The following is a 13581-nucleotide window of genomic DNA, read 5'->3' as shown; positions in this document are numbered from 1 at the left end:
TCACACGCACGACATAGCGCATTTATAGTAGGATGCACATACAGTAGGAGTAGGCATTGACCATTGGCATTATGCAGGCACTGAGCAAGCTGATTTTCCCAGGCAGGGAAGGACAAAGATGATATTTTCAACTAGACAGATCTGTGTGGCCGGGCCGGTCGGCCTATGATGACACTATAGTAGCCTATTACATTTAGTCAGCAGTATTTTATATTCCATTGCGAGGCTATTAAAATAGAATATGCACAGCGGCACTGGTAGTTTAGACTGTATATCCTCTTAAAAACTAAATAAAGAACAGCACGGTGGTTAACAAACACAAAATGCTTTCTGTTACATATACAGTATAGTACTTAATCTATCTGACAGTACAGTACCATCGGAAACCATTACCCTGGCCAACGGGGTGTTTCAGGATTTGTGATACCTCCTTGCACTTGTAATTGAACTCCTAATTACTCCTAAGACTCCTAAGACTCAAGACGAATAGTAAGTAAGTAAATAAGTAAAGTTTATTTATAGAGCACCTTTCACAGACAATTACAGTCACAAAGTGCTTTAACAACTGTAAAAATTAAAACAAGTCAATAGTCAAGAACTAAATCACTAATAAAGTAAGACAGAATAGACTAAATAGAGTTAAAATGAAGCATTTAACATTTAACCAGGCCGGCTATATGGAAAGGCCTGTTTTAAAAAGGTGAGTTTTCAACAGTCCACAGAAACCACAGTTCTTTAAGGTGGAGTGGAGGAGCTCATTCCATATAGCTATAGGGGCAAAACCTGCAAAGGCTCCATGATCACCGCTCGAATAGTCTACCACAGTCACGGGAGGTATCGACTGATCATGAGCAAAACAAGTAACCAGTGGCGTGCACAGACATTTAGAGGGGCAGGTGCTCAAGTGAAAAAAAGGGCACCTTGTGTAGCGTGTGGAACTGGTCGGTTGCCTTTTATAGATTCTGGGGCCTAAATAATATATTAGAAGCTTTTTTATCAATAATTGATCAATGTCACCGCATGGTCCACATACTGTACAGTGTACAAAAGAAATAAAAATGATAAAAAATAATAAAAGGGCAATGTGCCATTTTTTTCAAAAGGGCACATTGCCAAAAGGGCAGGGGGTGCTCCAGCACCACCTATAGTGTCTATCTGTGCATGCCATTGAAAACAACATTCAAACTCTGGACTCTGGAAGCGTTGGAACGCGAGTCCTGACTTCAGTGCTGTAACATCGCCACGGGCAACTTCTGTAAATCTATAGCAGAGGCCCCCTTTTCCAGAATGAACGTCTGGAGGCGAACAGTGTTGTTGTTGTTGTTGTTGTTGTTGTTGTTGTCACATTCAGTCCATCCTGGGCATCCATTGGTTACACTGCAGCCTTCCTATACCTTTACACCAGGTCAGTCCGAGCCCATAACGGTGTCACTATAGTGAACTCCACTGTTGTTTTTTGGCAGCACATTTTGAGTTTAGTTTTTATAAAGTCTCTTGAATAGTTACAATTTAGTTTTAGTCACATTTTAGTCACCTGGAATGTCTTAGTGGTAGTCTAGTTTTAGTCGACTAAATGTCATGAGATATGTAAAATGTATTTTGTATATATTTGTGTATATCATTCACAAATCAGACATGTTGTTCCAACTAAGCACAAAGTGAGCTGCTCTTGCCTGACAGTCAGTTCATAATTTGACTATTAAAGATATTCATTTAGATATTCATCACCTATGCTCATGAAGTGTGGGTCATCATGACCGAAAGAATAAGGTCGCGAATACAAGTGGCCGAAATGAGTTTTTTTCAACGGGTGCATGGCATCTCCCTTAGAGACAGGGTGAGAAGTTCAGTCACACGGGAGAGACTCGGAGTAATGTCTCCTTCACCTGGAAAGGAGCCAGATTAGGTGATTCGGGGCATCTGGTTAGGATGCCTCTCGGGCGTCTCCCTATAGGGAGGTCCTCGACGCACGTAACACTGGGAGGAGACCCCGGGGCAGACCAAGCCGCAGATGGAGGGTTTACATCGACTCACATGGCCTTGGAACGTCTCGGGATCCCCCCCGGGAGGAAGTCACCAATGTTGCTCTGGAGAGGGACGTCTGGAGCTCTCTGGTGGAGCTGTTGCCCCCGCGACCCGACTACGGATAAGCGGTTGAAGTTGGATGGATGGAATATTCATTCAGAGCTCCTCTCCTATAAGCTTGTTAGTGCTAGATCTTCCCTTCCAGACCACAGCTATAAATCAAAGGGGCCACTGAAGCTGGCAGGTGCGTGACCTGCCGACCTAAACTCCCTTGCATACGGCAATTATCTGCAGCTGGCTGCATGGCTGCCCCTGATCTCAGATCTCAGGCATGCAACTAAGAACACAGGATAATCATTTAATACTAAAACAACATAATATAGTACTGTAAATTTGCTTCATCACCTTTCACCCACTAGATTGAGTTCTGAACTCAACATAGTGTTTTAAGCGTTATGTTAAACTTTAGCTATTGAAAAATAGCAGATCTACAAGCTCATACGAGCTTGTATAGGTCTGCTATTTTTGAAAAGTCGTGACATAGTCTGACATAGAAACATGGGTTTTTCAGAAAACTGTCATGGTTTTGAAGACATTTGTAGAATCGTCCTCAGGTCTAAATGGGTTAATACAACCGGAAGAATGAATTCCTTACCAAAACATTGATTCAACAATGTGTTTGTAAACTGATCTAGGAACACATTATGCATCTCGTAAATACTGAAATTCAGTTTCCCTATAGTGGGAGGGAGTTAGTGACAGCTGCTGAAAGTTGGGGGTACTGTTGATAAGCTATATGCAGGCAACATTTACACATTCTAATTCTGCTTGAAGTGCTTTACAGTAAGCATGTACTGCTTTAAGTAAATACCTGGTCAGGAATCTGGGCCCTGGAAGGCACCAAATCTGAGGCCCCCAGGCAGTATACCTATATAGGTTCAAGGTTCAAGTTGATTTAAAGGTCCCCGGGGGGCAAATTGGTTGCAGCGTCACACAACACAATAAAATACAATAAACATACTACAATACACGTCGGTGATGTAAATAGGTTTTCAATGTAATGAGTCCCGGGATGCAGGGACGGGTCTTTTCGACGAGTCCCAGGGACATTTTATGAGTCCCACTTCAACGACGTCAGGAGTCATATTTCGCCATTTTTTTTACAAATTGCAGCAAAAAAAAAGATGAACGTGTATTATTTTTTACTGTCCATGCTGAGTACAGTAGTGCAGCCCGTGGATGCAGAGGTCGTTGTTTATTGCGTCCCTTAACCCATTCTGACCGGGAACCCGTTTTGGTGTTAACATCATGTTATGCTTTAGCTCAGGGGTGCCCATTACGTCGATCGCGGTCGACCAGTCGATCGCAAGCGCTGCGCAAGTAGACCGCTTGGCCCTGCCATGAAAAAAACAAAAAACAAAAAAACAATCCTCGAGTCGCCTCGGGCAGGCACGGCGTCGGCTGCTTTAAAACCCCCCACAATGCAGTGCCTTGTTTTCAAGTGTGGGGAACGTCGGGTCTGTTATGTTGTTAAACAAACAAATTAAAAGGATATCTATCCATCATTGTTCATATAGCAAGATGCGCGCGGCAAAGAAGCCTAAAACATATCACGTCCATGCAGAGTGGGAAGAAGATTATTTTTTCACAATGTCACATTCCAAGTCCAACTGCGTTTGCCTTACTCGAGCCCATCGCTACATTCATGTGCTTCCCATTCAGAAGCTGATGTTGATTCCATTGCCTCGAAAATAGCAACACTTTTTAACATGAACTCTTCTGCGTTGGAGAATGACATCATGGCACTGCAGGCTGACATACAGTTAAAGTTGCGCGCCCGCGATTGGAATTTACTCGTGAAGGAAAAGTATCCAAACATCAGGACTTGTGCAGCCTCGCTCACAGCGTTATTTGGCTCCACATATTTATGTGAATCAGCGTTTTCCCACATGAAGATAATTAAGTCCAAATATCGTTCCACGTTGACGGACGATCATTTGGAAGCCTGTTTAAGACTAGCTGTCAGCAGTGACTGTCCGGATTACGCAGCGCTGACGGACTCCATTCAGTGCAAGGCTGAAAGCAGTCATCTGATTAAAGGGATAGTTCAGATTTTTTTAATTTAAATTGTATGAAATACTTTCCATTAATATAGTGGTTGCAACTGTAGGCCTATTCATTGATTGCCAGAGTCCTGTGGTAGTTCTGCTCTGGTTGAGTTGAGTGCATTATTCCTTCATGTGATTGTGTATGCTTTTTATGTGTCATACTTTTAATATTTGTAACATTTTATGAGCAATATGTTATTACAAATTTAAATTGATTGACATTATTACAAAGAGTAACTTTAACAAAATAAAGGTAAATAAATAGAATTGATTGATTGAAACAGTCCTAATGCCTTAATGTTATTTATTTTGACTATTTTAAGCAATGGGATAATATTTTTTTGGTTGGTAGATCACCTTGAGCTGGCAATTTTAAAAGTAGACCTCAAGTCAAAAAAGTGTGGGCACACCTGCTTTAGCTATTGAAAAATAGCAGATCTACAAGCTCATAGCGCGCCACCGAGTGGCGCGCTACGAGCTTGTAGGTCTGCTATTTTTGAAAAATCGAAGAACGACTGACATTTTTTGGAATCTGATCTCAGGTCAGAATGGGTTAATCAGACCAGTGTGTGTCCAGTGGAAACCTCGTATGAATCTGATCTCAGGTCAGAATGGGTTAAACTGCGTTTTGGGATGCGAAATGCACCCCAAAACCGATACGAGAAAAAGTACAATACCGGTAAGTGCGCGATTGACCTTAAAGGACAACTTTTGTTTTTTTCAACCAAGGTTCATGTTTTAGTTTGTTATTAGATAAAGTAAAAGATGAGTGTTAATCTTTTTTTCATTTGCTGCTTTCTTTCATTTTAGGGAATCTAGCTGTTTTTGACAGGGGGGCGGGGGCATTCGAGCATGGGTCTAAATATGTATTTTTTAACACAATGTTATGGTGATTTCTTTTTTTATGGTTTACTATAGTCCTAATAAACGTCAGGAAATTACATCTGGCCACAGAAGATCACAGGATCTACTGAATGTGAAGGTAGCTTACTGGGGGAAGGCTTATATACTGTGTGTATAGGCTCAATATGTCAGTTTGTCACATTCAAGAGATCCTGTGATCTTTTGTGGCCAGATGTAATTTCCTGGCGTTTATTAGGACTATAGTAAACCATAAAAAAATAAATCACCATCAAATTGTGTTAAAAAATACATATTTAGCCCCATGCTCGAATGCCCCCGCCCCCCTGTCAAAAACTGCTAAAATCCCTAAAACGAAAGAAAGCAGCAAATGAAAGAAAATTAACACTCAAACTTTTAGTTTCTCTAATAACAAACCTAAAACATGAACCTTGGTTGAAAAAAAACTAAAGTTGTCCTTTAATGTGCAAGGTGTGTTATGCAATAAAAGTGCATATTGACATAGACAGTGCATGTACATATGCACTTTATATGTCAATGTGCACTTTGTATGACATAAATATATCATTCAATATCACGCACAGCCATTATACTCTCGACAATAACGCAGCGACAACAACATGCACATAGCAAAGGCCTCCTATGCTATGAGTTGTTTGTTGTATCCTGTCCTGGTGTGTGTTGCAATAGCATCATGGCCATGTGGTCGATGGTTAGTGTTTTTAAAAGCAGTTTGTGTGCGTGCGTGCGTGCGTGCGTGCGTGCGTGTGTGCGTGCGTGTGCGTGCGCGGCTGCGCGCGTGTGGCCCTAATGCCGTTGCATAGAGCATTGGAATGCCCTCACATGAAATGTAGCCCAGCCTCTGGACTACTGCTCACATAAAAAGAACATTTTCGCTACTCAACAATACAAAGACGGTTTTGGTCTTCCCCCGGTGGACGCACTCTGAGCCCCCCCCCACCACATGTATAAAATGCACTTTTTGGCCAGAAAAGGATTTAATTGGGGGGATTTTCTCTTCGCAATATCGGTAGAGGGAAGTGGAGTAACTAAAAGTATTTATATTCCGGTGGAAAGTGCATTTTATACATGCGGTGAACAGCCCATGCTCCAAGCCCGAGGCATGAGAAAGTACTGTCTATCTATAGCCAGTGCATGCCAGGCTGTTTTTTTCTCAGTGTTATTCTCATTTATATTTGCACCGAGTCGACGATGTCCACAACGTTATCGTCCGTGTTCTTTGAATCAAGGACAAGGTCATGATGATACCACACATTTCTCACACTGACTGCATGCTCTGCATCGTCTAGTTTCAACTGAAACGCCACATTGTGAAAACAAGACATGCACCAAGACTTTATTACGGTATAGTTCAGAACATCTCAATCAATGACTAGTTGAAGTCACACTCCTCTCTCTGTCTGTGTGTCTGTGTGCGGGCGTGCATGCGCGCGTGCACCCCTGTGTTTATCATAGCAGCCAGCCAGTCCCAGGCCGTATTATTGCCTTATCAGGGCCTCTGTGCTGTATAGCTGAGCTCTGGGAGATATGGGCCCAGGCAGACACTGCTCTGATGCAGCGAGCTGCATGATGTCAGCAAACCTTCCCTATATTCTGTTTGTTTCCCAGCTAAGCCCGCAGTGGTTTCTCAACATGTTAGTGCTCAGGGCGGTGGCTCAGGGGGGTAGAGGTGGCCGGATGGTAACCGCAAGGTTGCCAGTTCGAACCCTGTGGGCTCCCCCAGAGTTAGCGTCGAAGTGTCCTTGAGCAAGACTCTGAACCCCCTAATTGCCCCTGATGTGCTGGTTGGTGCCTTGCATGGTTACCGCCGCCATCGGTGTGTGAATGCGTGTGTGAATGGGTGAATGTAATGCACAAGCTATGTAAAGGTGTGTGAATGTGTGAATGTGTTGCACAATCTCTGTAAAGCGCCTTGGATAAAGTCGGGTCCATCCATGGCCTATATATGAAGGTAAATGTGGGGGTCTTTGACTGCATTAAACCGTAAAAATTAAATAAACCTGTACTAAAGAGTGAACTGCAAACGACCAATGAGTCATGCAGTCAGTAATTGTGTGTGTGTGTGTGTGTGTGTGTGTGTGTGTGTGTGTGTGTGTGTGTGTGTGTGTGTGTGTGTGTGTGTGTGAGAGAGAGAGTGAGTGACAGATTGATTGATTTATTTGTAGACTGACTGACTGACTGACTGACTGATTGAGTGAGTAAAACACATAATTATTATTATTTCAGCAGTAGTCTCGTGCATAGACTATACTATTACTATAGCCTAGTTCACACTAGGGCTGTCAATTCACCTCTATAATCCAATTCGAATTTCATTGCTTAATTATTTGTAATTTTCGAAAATATTCGAATATTTACATTGTTTATTTTAGCTCATATTTAGCCTATAATAATACACGTGGCTGGCATGTGTTGTGAGTTTTGGGAAGTGCATAGTTTTGACAGGTCTGCCAGCTGTGGACAGTGAAATCCTGACCATTAAACACGGGCAGAGGCAACGATAAAATCTATCATTCATTGTGAAGCCAGCAACATGTTGATGCAAACAGACGTGTACAGTAGCTGCTCGGCCTGCTCCAAATGATATTAGCATTCGTCTGTGTCTGCCCGTGTAAACGCAGCATCGAGTGTGTTATTAAGGAGGACTCCTTGGCTTCTAACGATACGATATGAACCAGAGTTAAACTAATGTTAGCTCCCATGCTAACTAGTTGCTACCCTCGTCAGAAACAACACCACAGATCGGGTGGAAGATGCTGATATCACTTTGCTTGTGCCCGTGGATGGGAAATGAGATTTAAAAGGCTATAGAAGCGTGGATGAAAGGCAAGCACAGATGTGCAATTAAGTTGCGTCGTGAGACTGTATTATGATTTTCGTTCTACCGGCGATTTCTGTCTGCGTAGTATACTAGTATCTATGTATGTGTTACAAGGGTTTGTGTGTCTGTGATTAAATGTGCTACAGCCAGTAAGCCCGCCCACCCTGTAGACTGTCTCTGATTGGCTTACCCTGAAATCTGGCCCTACGTTAGCCAATCAATGACCTCTTCTGCGACGTGACCGGCGTGCACCTTTTCACATGCAGTGGAAGCGGCCGGGGAGATTTCACAGCGGTAGATTCATTACTCAATACATTTAGTGAGCGGATAAAATAACATAAAACTAAATAAAAATATTAAATAGAATTAATAAATGATAAAAGCTCCATTCGAATGGCAATTTTAGCTTTCGAATATATATATATTTTTTAATATTCGAATTTCTTTCATATTATGAAATTCGTTCTGACAGCCCTAGTTTACACTGTAGGCCTACTATGGTGGTGTTAGCCAGCTCGCTGTCAATTAGAAACACTATTTGTGTTTCTCTGTATTAACTTGTGATAACTATTGTGATAACTATCGCCCTTTATTAAGAGCAGAGCAGCGGACCAAATCAATCAATAAATAAACACAAAGGAATCACTTCTAAACCTTCTAGACTTTTGCTTTCACATCATCTGGTATAAGCCTTGATCCGACCATGGCTATTCTAAACCTGGTCAGGTTGGTGTAAACTAAAGTAATGTAGCTCCAAAAGTCACTATCATGTCATGATGACTCTTGTGTCATACCCAATTACCCCGTCATAATAATGCCAATACACATGACAGAGCGATCGAGTGGGTCTGGTCCACAAGATTCGCTACACCTGCACCAAGATACCCTGTCTAAATACTTCACCAAGATACCCATGTACCTGTCTAAATACTTCACCAAGATACCCATGTACCTGTCGAAATACTTCACCAAGATACCCATGTACCTGTCTAAATACTTCACCAAGATACCCATGTACGTGTCTAAATACTTCACCAAGATACCCATGTACCTGTCTAAATACTTCACCAAGATACCCATGTACCTGTCGAAATACTTCACCAAGATACCCATGTACCTGTCTAAATACTTCACCAAGATACCCATGTACCTGTCTAAATACTTCACCAAGATACCCATGTACCTGTCTAAATACTTCACCAAGATACCCATGTAACTGTCTAAATACTTCACCAAGATACCCATGTACCTGTCTAAATACTTCACCAAGATACCCATGTACCTGTCTAAATACTTCACCAAGATACCCATGTACCTGTCTAAATACTTCACCAAGATACCCATGTACCTGTCGAAATACTTCACCAAGATACCCATGTACCTGTCTAAATACTTCACCAAGATACCCATGTACCTGTCGAAATACTTCCTTAATGTCAACGAAGTCCACACCCACAACACCAGAGGGAGTTCAACAAACCATGTGCAACCCAGATTCGGCACAAACAAGGGGCTAAATTATTTTTGCTCCTATGCCACCAAAATGTGGAACGCCCTGCCAACAGTCATTAAGACATGCGGATCCCTTGACTCCTTCAAAACTGGCTTATTTTGTTTCCCTTTATACCTCCTCTATGGTGATTTTCAGTTTTTGGCTATAAGAAGTGTTTATTTGTACGTCTTTGTTATAATGCATTGAACACGGTCGGCCCTATTGTAAACAAGTGTAATACCGGTACTTATGTTAACAGTTAACAGTTTTGTATTGAGTTGTGCTTGAAATGTACTGTAATTCTCCAATCTGTTAATAAATACATCAATCATTCAACTTATGATGCCTGCTATTATAATTACCTTGAACTTGCCATGAAAAGGTAATATAACACATGCACACCCACCCACACACACCCACACACACACACACACACACACACACACACACACACACACACACACACACACATCATCATCATCATCATCATCAATCATCCTAGACTAGAGCATATGGGCCTACAAGACAAGAAAGTTATACACACTTTTTTACAACAAAAACTGCACTGACTCAGTCAGTCAGTCTGTCTGTCTGTCTGTCTGTCTGTCTGTCTGACTGTACGTGTATGTATGTAGACTATAGGCTACTTACTGTACGTGTTCGCAGCTCCTTGTCTGTTGATCAGTTGCCCAACTGTATTCACGGTATTCTTCACGCTGGTATGTGAACATTAAAAAGCACTAATGCACAGTGTGTCCATTAATTCGGTCGCGTCAGTCACTCAGTCACTCAGACAGCGACACAGAAGTAAAGTTTACTTACATAAATGAGCAAGGATTACGACGTTTGAATGAATTAGCTTAGTATTTATTTGAAAGTTATAACGTCACGTATACGTACTAGCCTAGATCAGCCACGTAGAGTCTGTGGGGGCTATGGGGCTATAGCCCCCATGAAGAATTAAATAGCCCCTTTTAGCCCCCATGAACATTTTCGTGGACATTTTATATTAACATTAGTTACATTACAGATTTTCTGACTCTGTCACAGACTGCATACTATGTTACATTCCGAAAATGTGAACCTCTCCACTGGCTGTTCAGAGGTGTTAAAATGGGTTGGGTGCGGCCACCAAGTACTCAAATGCTAATCAGGTTTCTTTTGTTTTCACCTAGCCAGGTATGTATAAATATGCCTACAGTACAGTGTCACTGTGTCAGTGTGATGCTTACTTCATTCACAATGAAACCACCACCAGCTAAGAAGGGTCGCTTCGTCCAGACAGAGGAAGCTACAGTTCTCCAGTGATGCCAGCCTGTCGCCGCTTAAACCTGCCGAAGAAGCTACTATTCCAACGGCACTTTTATCGGGCCGTCGCCGTGTTCTGTCCTTGCCGGGCTCACCGCGCCGTTATATTAATTTTCCAATGTAAATTTCACCCAGATTGGACTCGGTTCAGCGGCCGCATGCTGCTGTCCGCCCCACACACACACACACACACCGACAGTCAGAGAACCGACTCACTAAACAACACTAAACAACGTTGGATTCGTACAGTGCAGAATGCAGATAAGTGTAGGCCTATGTTCTTATTATAATTGTGAGTTTGTTTTTTAACATGCACCGCGAGTCCACGGGAGCCGATCTACAAGCTCACAACGCGTTGCACTGCGAGTAGCCTAGAGAAGGCTGTCAAGTGAGCAGCGCAATCGCGCATGCTATAGAAATATCCTAATAAATAAATAAAAAGGTGTCGCTTGCAGGGGCAGTTTCCTTATGGGACTTGCCTCTAGAATGCATGCATAGGCATGCAAGTGCACTCGGCATTTATATATCATATATATAGACTAGTACGAAGTATAATTAAATGATCACAGGCATTTCTAGGTCTAGGTCGGGACACATGAAATCCACGTAAATGCCTTTCCGCTAGCTTCACGTCATATCAGCGTAAACGCGAGAAAACATCAACTTCTTTTTTTTCACCGCTGGGGGGGGGGGGGCGGGGCTGGGGGGGGAGGCGGGGCTGCGGATAGCCCCCATGAGGATCATCAGAACTATTCGGGTCTGGCCTAGATACTGTGAGGGTGCGCACCGCCACTGCAAACAGTAACACACACACGCGCGCGCGATATGATCATCAGTTTCAGTTTGGACGTCTGGAGTCAAATCCATGGGCGGAGTAGACAGGCAGGGGGTGTGAAAATCACCATGCAGGGTTAAAGCTGCAATCCGCAAGTTCCATCATAGCATCATGTATTATAGAGACGTACAAATAGACACTTCTATAGCCAAAGAACAGAACAGGAATTCATCATAAAGGAGGTAAAGGTCTTAGATGTGTATAGGCTTTACACAGTAGCCTATAGGCTACACTCCAGTCCAGAGCTACACAATGCTAAAATAAATAAAATACAAATAGGTCAATCTAAATCTACATAACATTACAATAATGTTTAGCTCTGCTGTCATCACTCGCGTCAGGTCAGGTCGGTAAAGACTCATGTAACCTTAGCACCACCAAGTGGTTTGTTTTCGACATTGCACCTCTTTCGTCACCCTTATTTTAAATATCGTTTCCAGGCTTCTTTTTATTTTATTTTCAGCCTTTATATAATTTATGATGACTGAGGAAGGACTCTTTAGATGTATACATGCCTTTAATAGAGCTAATAGCGAGATGTCGTGTCGCTTTCTTTCCTCCCCAGAGGAGATGCAGTGATATAAACAAAGGCATTTGAAGGGTTAATAAATCCATCCTTTCTTCACACAGTGCAAAAAGATGCTTCGGAAACAGGAAGGAAGCTGCCGTTTGTATAATACCTTCTTCTCAATGACCGAACGATACGAGACGGGCGTCGCGGACCATCATCCATCATTCATGGAGGAACGACGGCAATGGTTGGGTGTTTCTCGTATAGATGACAGCGATTGTAAAAGTCGTTAAAGATGAATTAGGTCAAGATCTCTGTTTTTGTTTTTTCCCTTCCACACACTCGTGGTTTCTTTCTTTTTGACGTCCTGTGTGCTGGTGGTGGTCCCATATATTATCGACTCGTTACGGAAGATAAAACGAACCTGCAAAACAAAAACTAAAGGTGGGATTGAAATCATTGAATTATGAAGGTTAAGTCAACTATAGCCTATTCATTGCATGAGGTAACGGGTTGTTGTTAATTGGGTGTTGGGTATTTGACACATGTAATGTATATATGCACATATAGGGTGAAATTCGTCCTCCTATAGCCTACTCTCCTCTACATTTGAGTGCTTAAATTGACATGTCAGACCGAATTTCCAGTTGATTTAATTATTATTAATATTAATATTATTATTATTATTAGTAGTAGTATTATTATTATTTTATTATTGTTTTTATTATAGCCTATTGACAATCTTATATAGGCACATGCAAAACACATCAACATGATTCATGATTGTAAGACATGCGGACAATACAGAAAGTAAAAATAAAAAAATAATGTCATGATGATGATGGTGATGGTGATGATGATGATGATGATGATAGCATGTGAAAACCCATCAGTCACATCCAGTCACTTCTTGGCTCCAGACATTCTGAAACTGTAAATACCTGTCTGGGACAAAACAAACATTCTTCTTGCCCTAATGAGCCTCATGGAATCTAAAACTCTTGCCCATGTGGAGACACGCCAGAAAGACTCCTCCAGAGACCATGGTGCATTATATTATATAACCTCATATATACTGTAGCCTCACATGTATATTGCAGTCAAAGTGGGGTCCGTGCACTTTTGAGGCGGTTCCAGCTGGGGGTCCCCAGGCAAAATGAGATATAGCATCACAATCAGTTTAACCACTTTAGCCCTATATGTTATATACTTCTATAACTACAAGCTTGACACCGTCACTGTGAGCTTGTAGATCTGCCAGATTTTTTTATTCTTGAAAACAGAAATCTTCTCTTCTGGAGCTCCCTGGCACAACATATTTTCAGATGGACGTCTGCAGCCTAATACACGTCCATTTGTATAATCCACGGCTCCCAAATGACCTTGGTCGTGACATGAGATATTTCATATAGTTGCGACTCAAGGTCACAGTTAACTATGAAACCGTGCATTTCCCGTCGGTTTGTGTGTGTGTGTGTGTGTGTGTGTGTGTGTGTGTGTGTTTTTTGTCACGCCTATATATATATATATGGTCACGTCTTGTGACACGTCAAGCCACCATATATGGCCGTCACCATATATCAAGATCACAACACTGAA

General features: G+C 42.1%; 1 protein-coding gene across 1 annotated transcript in view; it reads right to left on the bottom strand.

Moving 5' to 3' along the window:
• LOC308310051 (tyrosine-protein kinase JAK2-like) overlaps positions 1–10221 on the bottom strand; it is a 73138-nt gene extending 62917 nt beyond the window's left edge. Inside the window, exon 1 of the mRNA XM_080756099.1 lies at positions 9980–10221. The gene's annotated coding sequence lies outside the window, so the exon portion shown is untranslated. The remainder of the gene's footprint in view (positions 1–9979) is intronic.
• Positions 10222–13581: the final 3360 nt, after the last annotated feature.

The sequence above is a fragment of the Protomyctophum bolini genome (genome assembly GCF_963924005.1).
Source record: "Protomyctophum bolini genome assembly, chromosome: 22".
NCBI lineage: Eukaryota > Metazoa > Chordata > Actinopteri > Myctophiformes > Myctophidae > Protomyctophum > Protomyctophum bolini.
This window is presented reverse-complemented; position numbering and strand designations above follow the sequence as displayed.